Raw genomic sequence first — 8,825 nt, 5'->3', positions numbered from 1 at the left:
GAAATGAAATAAAGAACCCAAGAAAACTCTTAAGTATGATCAGCAAACAGTATGCTCAATAGCTTGGAACGGGTTTATAAAGCCCTGTGCACAACTTCCTCCACGAATACCAGAAACGCCGGCAAGAAGGTCTTTGACAGCCTCATCTGTCAAATGCGCCAAGCTTATAGGTCTTTTCTTCACAAGCCTTCAGAAAGATAGGCACTTAAGAGGCTCAGAAATGGTGCTCAAACAGAATGCTATGCAGTCATTGTTGTGTGACAGTGAGGAAATTTTAGGCTGAAAACAGAGCGAGTCTACTCACCGTGGTGCTGTCTGAGAAGAGTGTCACCCAGACTGGTTGAGCGTGATAACAACCACACCCTCCCCACACGCGTGCATGCTAATGTGCGCACACACACACACACACACACACACACTACATGGCAGACACACTGGCCCTGTAAAGCGGCTAGTCAACATTCTTGGCAGTCTTTTGACTAATCTAAAATCTAATCTAAAATTGATTGCAGTGCAGCCTTGTCTTGTTGAATGTTTCAGAAGTCTTTTTTTAGAGAGACATGAAGCTGATGATGTTACATAGACAAGGGCTTTTCTCTCTGTGTATGTGTGTGTGTGTGTGTGTGTAATGGGTATACCGGTATGTCTTCATTTTTAGTCCTCAGAATCATTTTGTATAGTTGAGTCTGTTACAGTTTTTCTCAGTCGCTTTGGTGCTTTTTGCAGATCAGAATGAAAATTCTCATAACTATTAGTTCAACCTCCACAACATTTAGTCATTTGTGCACATCATAATAGCAAATTCTCCTTCCTCTGAACAAATTGCAAATGCTTTTGGACATGTATCAGTTGCTTTCATACAATTCTCTGCTGTTTTTTACCATTATCATTTGCTTATGTCATGTCAATCAAAATGAACTATACTTATGGATACTGAATAGTCGTTCCCTATAAAACTAATAGTCTTCATTTCATTGCTTGAGTCATTACATACAAAATTGTTGAACTAGTTATCAAATTCTGTCACAATGCTGTAGAATTGCAAAGAGCATACAGTAAAAATGTACGTATTCAGTGTCTTGTACTCACTTACTCCCCTAACTACAGCAATGTGTAACTTTACTGTAGTTTTCAAATGGCTGTACAAGTACTGTATAGTGCTGTCTTGAGCATGTTCAGGTAGTGTCACCGAGTTCTGCCCTTTTTTGCATTGGAAAACACTGAGAGAACTGTCATAATGAAAACATGACAAAGCCATTTGACTATCTTGTTCATAAACGATGGTGTCGAGACTTCTCATTTTGATGACACTGACAGTTTCATTGACATGAATACGTGCTTTTGAGGAATGGACTATCCATTTTGAGCAAGTGACATGCTTTTGCAGGTCATCCACTAGGTTTTGCAGTTTGCACTAATTGTTTTGAGAAATGCACTAACTGCTGTGCAAATGTTAATAGTGATGTGAGAATAGCACCAAAGTGACTGAGAAAAACTGTAAAAGTGTGCCACCTTGTGGATATATGCAGGTAATACGAACCCACACAAAGTTCATAGTTCATAAAAGGTGTTTGCATGCCCATAGTTTTACTACTACAACACAGAATACATCATCAGTACTTTATCAACACCATTTGAAGTCTTAAAATGCAAAACAATGAATGGACTGATGCGAAGAGACTGTGACAACATACAAAAACAGACACTAGCCTTGTGAAACAATGGTGTATTATTCAAGAAATCAGCATTAAGCATTTGTTTTAACAGAATGTTCCTCAGAAACATGGAAATTAATGATTAATTACAGTAAGATAAAGGGAAGATGTCAATTCCCTTCAACTATTGCTATCAAACCAAGCCTTGAATATTTATTTTTTTAAATGTTCACACCATTCTGTTTATACTCTAAATTAAATGTTTGTGCTTCAGATAGATAGATAGATACAGTAGATAGATAGATAGATAGATAGATAGATAGACAGACAGACAGACAGATAGATAGATAGATAGATAGATAGATAGATAGATAGACAGACAGATAGATAGATAGACAGACAGATAGATAGATAGATAGAGTGAGTGAGAAATAGGTGTCACCGAAATAATCCTATACGGTAAGTGAGACTTCCACACACGTGTATAGAAATACATAAAACAAATTGTGAATCTGATCATATCTATTATGCAGTCATGAGTACAGGCAAAGGCAACGACTAACTTGCACACACACAGACATACACAAACAAAAACCAAATGACTGAAGGTGTTTCACGACACTGATTATTTTGATCTCTGCAGATTATGTCATTAATGTGTTGTATGTGGCATCACATCACTGGCAAAACACACACACAGACTGAACTATGAAATTGTGAAGTAATGTGTGCAGTTGCACGTGCAGTTTTTACCCAGTTAGAAAAGTGTAACATTTAAGACACAGATTCATGTGCTTGTCATGGTGGTTATTTAAACAGGCATGCAATAACAATAACATAAAGGAAGTCAAATCCATCATCCTATATTTCAAATCATCATTTAAGAGTTTCATTTGATTGACATTTGAGTGTCTTGGTCAGGTGATTTTTTTCTTCTTTTGTCAGTCTGGCTGATGCCAATAAACGGCCAATAATAAGTCTTTAACAAAACACAATGCATGCTAAGTGCAACTTTCTTTCCATCTGCAGTTCGGAATCAGGAACAATGTTTATATTTTCTTCTTCCTGATGACAGGCAGCTTCATGAACCTATCACTGCACAGGTCGCCATCAAGGTGATCATCCGCTTGTGTTGATTGGTTGTTACAACAAATAACCAATCAACTCACAGGTTACCTAGAGGAGGGGCTACTGCAATTTGAGGCGGGACAACAGAACTGATGGGTGGAGTCAGTCACCTCCTCTTCTCTGACAGAACAGAAAAAGAAGACAAGGAGAAAGAAAAAAAGAGAGACAGATATAGAGAAGGAGAGAAAAAAACATACAGAAGCAGATAGGGACAGAGACACAGTGCACAGACATTATTGCATGGATATAACAAGCAATGACAGAATAGCATGGATGATGTTAAAGCATAGACAGAGATATTTAGCCTGCTAAATTTGTCATAATCAGTAGGTGTATTTAATCTCATAATGGCAGGTTCTTGAAAACTTGGTGTGACAGTTTATTCTACTCTGAGGAATTAAATGTTCTGCTTTATCATAAAATAGCCACCAGGTGGCGATCTTAGAGCACAGAGTGGCATTCCAGTCTGACACTTGGCTGCTTTGATTACTTTTGATTGCAGTTTGCCACAACATCCTGAGCCCGTGCATAATAGAGCTTCATGATTAAACATGTCAGTGACTCAGAAAAAACTCTCTTCGGCTCGAACAAACAAGACTCATTTCCGTCTGACAGAGTCTGCAGTGGGAGGCTGTTCAGGGCGTCGGATGTGAAGGCATGCTGACAAAAACACACACACATACACACACACACACATACATGTAAGGGGACTTAGAGGGCTCTGAAGTCTGAATGGGTAGATAGGATGGGAGATATGAGAGTGTATGAGAGCACACACATGTGGAGGCAGTCAAAGAGAAGAGAGGAGGGTCTCTATTTCACGTTCACCAGAGGAGCAGCATTCACAATCAGCCCGAATGCATCACTAAGGTGTAGTCGTCAGAGAGGGAGGCCTCAGAGGATGTTTGAATGGGGAGCGTAATATGAGAGAGAGAGAGAGAAAGAGTGGAGGGGGAAAGACAGAATAAGAGAGAGATGGAGAGAAAGACACAGCAAGACAGAGAACAAAGGAGAGAAAGGAAAACAGAGAAAGGGCAACCAGCAAGAAAAAACAAGTGTGAAGAAATATAAATGGAGAGAGAAAAAGAAAGATAGATGGAGAGAGGGAGGGCTGTAGAGAAAGAGAGCCAGAGAGAGAGAGACCCAGGGCAAAGCCTCGCTGCCTCCTTCCACTGCCACCTCCACAGGGGAGGACCTGTGGCAGGCAGGCGCCTTGCTAGAGAGATAAATAAGGCATCCACATCCCCGCTACACAGGAGCGCTCTGATGGATAGAGCACTGACTGTGTATAGCGCTGCAGGCTAATCTCTCCATGCTATCGCTATCTTTCTTTCATGAGAAGAGATGGGAAGAGACATCATACACACGGGTGTGTCTTTGTGTGTGAGTGTGCGCGTGTGTGTGAGAGAGGGAGAGTGAGTGTGTGTGTTTGTGCAAGTGAGTGTTTGTGTGTGTGTGTGAGTGTGTGTGTTTAGGGTAATTGGACTTGATTAGCTGCTCCTTCAGCTTACAGCCCTGTCTAACCCTGTTCCCTGTTTATCTGTTTTGCTCTCTTCTTCTCTTTACCCCCTCTCCCCCTCTCTCTCTTCCTCTCTCCCTCCAAATAAACGAGCCTCTGCAGAGTTGTTCAAAAACATCCCCTCTTCTCCACACACAAACATGCGCGCATGTACATGCACACACACACAGACAAGCTCACGTGCATGCTCCACGGCATAGTCCATCTCTGGTGGACATAATCAGTGACAAAAGTGAGTCAGAAACAGTGAGGGGAAATAACGAGGGAAGTGAAAAAGAGAGATAGAGAGGGAAAGATGACAAAGGCGGGTGTCAGGCAAGCCTGAGGGGACTCTGTGCAGGAGGAACATGTCAGGCGTGTATAAGCTCAGGGCGTGAATATCATTCACGTTATGGTCTGAGCCAGTGGGATTTAATGGGATGTGTGGGTGCATACTAGCCACTCTATACTGCTATAGAGTCCCCCTAAACGCAACAGGGGTTTTAGATGACAAAACACACATCGGTGGACTTGGAGTTGAGTTCTAAGGAGAACATTCCATTCTAGAACACCAGGGGGTGGGTTATGGCAGATTGACATTCATTCAAGGGACAGTGGAAGGTTCTGTGTGTGGGGAGGAATGTTCCATTCCGGGAAAACGGGGGATTTATGAAGGATTCACGATTTCAAAGGGAATTTTGGAAAGACGGATCTTCACAGGAGGGAGAGGGGTGGGGGGTACGGGGTGGGATTGGTGAAGATCAGGTGACTCTCTTGTGGGCCCTTACCTGCCCTGCTCCTTGGCCTTGGGGAGTGTGTTAGACGGCTTGGGCTTGGGCTTGCGTAGCCTGGCGGGACAGCAAAACTGATGGTGGCTGGAATGGCTAACAACTGTCAGGCTGGGGCTGAAGAAGGAGTTGGTGGTGGAATTGGTGAGAGTAGAACAGCTTGAGTAAGAGTTTAGCCTGACAGAGAAAGAGGGAGACAGAGAGAGGGACACACAGAGATAGAGAGAGAGAACGAAAAGTGGGGGGAAGGGAGAGATAGAGAGAGAGGGTCAGAGAGAAATAGAGAGACAGAGAGAGAGAGAGAGAGAGAGAGAGAGAAAATATACAGACAGTGAGGGAGGGAGAGATAGAGAGAAAGCCAGAGAGGATTGATAGTAGGAGATTTAGGGGTGGAATGTAAGAGACAGAAATGGCAGGAGAGAGAAAGAGAAAAGGAAAAAGTCAAGACAGTCTGCAGAAGCTGGCAAAAAGGACATAAACAACACCACCATACATATAAAGTGCACACAGAAAGCAGCGCGGCAATGAAGAGATGACATTAAACAAAACAAGTAAACAGCGCAGATGAGTCAGTGAAACAGATAGACATTTACAACATTGGACAGTGTAGAAAATTAAGGACCAGATTAGAAAGTCCTGTAGTCATTTTCTTAAAACCCTATACCACACTTCACTGATATGGGCGTCACTAAATCTTTGTTTAGTCCAACTCCTCTAAAGCCACATTCAGACAGGCTGTGACAAGATACAGGCAGTGACATGGAATACTAATGAAATTCAGAGACTTCCAAATACAACTACAAATAACCGTTGGCAACAAAGTTAAAATAATTTCAACTTTTGAAGTGACGAGCGAATCGCCAACAGCTTAAATGACTGAGCTTGGCCTATTACTGCAGTTAGATGATTAAACCCTCTGGAGTCGACAGCATTGCTTGGCAAACCAATGAGAAAACACATAATTTGTTGGTTTGTATCTCGATTCCAATCTTCACACCACTTTATTGTGCACTAATTAAATTTGTTAGGGAGTGACAAAGCCATGATGGAGTTAAATTCCACCATGTGCCATAGGTAGGAGAGTTCTCACAGGCCGATGGCAACCAGGCGTATTTAACATTAACCAGCGTGACACAAGACACAGCAACAGAACGCAATTGGCTGGAGGCAGTCGCAAACGCACCACATGTTGTACCTGGGATCTATACAGCCCCTCCTTCATGGTACAACATGCACTGCCTCAGAGGCCAATCAACAACCATGCCTGTCTAAATCCACACAACAGGGGCCTATTGCACAAAAGCAGAATTAAGACATCCGGGATAAGTTACTGAGCTGCGCTCAATGAATCCAAAACAAGAGCGTACAGGCTTAATTGGTTGCACAACGAGCAAGCCAGGATGAGTAGACACGGATTCATCAAGCCAGGTGAAACCTATCCTGGATAAGTGCGCGCTCACGGCTCCCTCAAATAGACCCCGTCACCGATCACAGACTCACTGATTCACCATGGCAACTAGAGCGGCTTCATTGCTTCTTCTACGGTGTGAAGTAGGTAGCGATAGCCTTTTCACAACAGTAACAAACAGCAACACCTCTGTTTAGGAGAATATTGCAACTAGTTCCGCGACCACCACGCGCGAAATGGTTAGGCACTCCCGTGACGTCACATTGTCGCATGACAGGTCGGGAATGGCGAGTATGTAAAAGTTAATTAATGATCACAAACATTTAAATAATGACAGTGGGTCTAGGTATATGTGATGACAATGTGTAGGGCAGTGGAATAACTATTGGTTTCCGTTTGTGGTGACTGCTGACTGAGATAAGGGATGAGATTAAATAGATCCTGGAACTTCACACAGCTCCACAGAATAAATCATATAAAACATATCCTGCTGCCCCCTATCCCGCTTTTATGCAACTGGATCACGGATAAATTGAGCTAGGATAACTAAGATATCCCGGCTTAATCCCTTATCCTAGTTTTGTGCAATAGGCCCCTGGACACGGCATTCGAACAACAATACACACAATTGTCCGGCGGCAGTAGCAAATGCGCTGCCCGCAAAATGCAAGCCAATTTCAAGCAAAACTCCTTAAAAGTTAAAGTTTTGTAGTTGGAGAAGTAAGGAGAAGTGATTTGTTTTGGTCCATTGAAAATAACATCCATCCAAACCCACTGCTGAAGGTATCAACAATAGCCTATTCCTTTGAAAACTTCAAAGTCCAAAATAAGGTGTGCATCAGTCTGCAGGCTAAATAAATGTCATATCTGAGGACTCTGAGTCAACATTTCTCACTTGCTTGCTGCCAAAACTAAAAATCACAAGATGAATTGAATATGACTGGTGGGTCAGGGTGGGCCTGTGGGCTTTTAAAGAATATTTTAACATGAAATAACACTACTACACTGTCTACTAGAACATAAATAATTTAAGATACACTTTTGTTTTTTGCATTTCACCTTTTAGCCATGCTCTTGTGCGTATGCACAAATTCAGGTCTTTATTCTGACAAAAATGTGTGTGTTTGCTACATGTATGTGTACATTCTGGATGCTACGGTAATGTATCCTTGTCACATGAAAGTAAATTTGAACCCACTTCCTCTCATCTCCCTGTTGGCTTTAATAACACAGGCCTTGATGCCTCTCTTCATATGGCCCAATTACTCAATCTGCACTGAAACAAGGAATACCAATACCTCCTGGCTTCTATTTGCCTGTGATATTCAAAAATCATGAAGGTAAAACATCATACAGTATAATGAGAGAAAAGGAGCTAGAGAGAGAGGGAGTGAGAGATGTGTAGACAGACAGTGTGTGAGAGAGCTCTGCATTTCAGAGAGGATTAAATCTGAGACTCCCACCACTGCCGTGGTTTATGTAAGACTATACAGCCCTGCAGTCTACATATTGTGCAAGTCTTTTTTTCTGCCTTCAGCAATGTTCACACAACGACATAACACCATGTATAGTAGAATCGCTCCAGTTATTGGATGTGTATGGATTGTCATTCATTGCCATTTTGTCTACCTATTTACATTTATCCACAGAGAGTGTATGAGAGGAAGAGGCCTATATATCCTTGTACAAATAAATTCATACAAACATGAAGAACGCAAAAAGACTCTAAACAGCTCCAAAGACAGTGTGTTTTCACTCCTGGAAAGTAAGAAAGACCCTCACAAAATTAGTGAAGCATTTTTTATAAGATATTTAAATAAGAAAGGAATGGATATAATATCAGCTCTTCTTCTATTCTCAGATGGCTGCGCACTTGTTTAAATTGATTTGCGAAAGGGTGTAGATAGCGACTGGGTTCAGAATGGATTTGGCTGTGATATGCCACTGATTCATGCCAACACTGGCTCAGATATGGGTCAGAGACGTGCAATCTGGTATCATGGGGGCAAACGTTCAGCTTGAGTTCAGTTTGATGAGCAAGTGCACAATGGCATCTTCTCCTATTCATCAAAAGTGTCTCTGATGAGCAAACACATCCAGGTTGCTGTAACCCTCATACTGTAGGAGTTCAGTCATAGAAGACTGCCAATTACTTCAGATAATGAATGCTAGTGTGCATCACTATCACCAAGGTTGTTCAAAACAGCATGGCAACAAAGCTTGTCTTTAAATAAAAATAAGCCAACCACTGTCTGTGGTGTGTGTGTGTGAGCTAAAAAGGTTATATAAAGCTGCTAAAGCATTTCAAAGTCATAGCCGTCTTCCCTTGCACTGGGAGCTTGGCTACA

Source organism: Alosa pseudoharengus, unplaced genomic scaffold (assembly GCF_046254945.1).
Source record: "Alosa pseudoharengus isolate Yale_2024_CS ecotype anadromous, Long Island Sound unplaced genomic scaffold, YU_APseudo_1.1 YU_APseudo_1.1_scf_9, whole genome shotgun sequence".
Classification (NCBI taxonomy): domain Eukaryota; kingdom Metazoa; phylum Chordata; class Actinopteri; order Clupeiformes; family Clupeidae; genus Alosa; species Alosa pseudoharengus.
The sequence above is the reverse complement of the archived record's forward strand: the minus strand, read 5'-3'. Positions refer to the sequence as shown.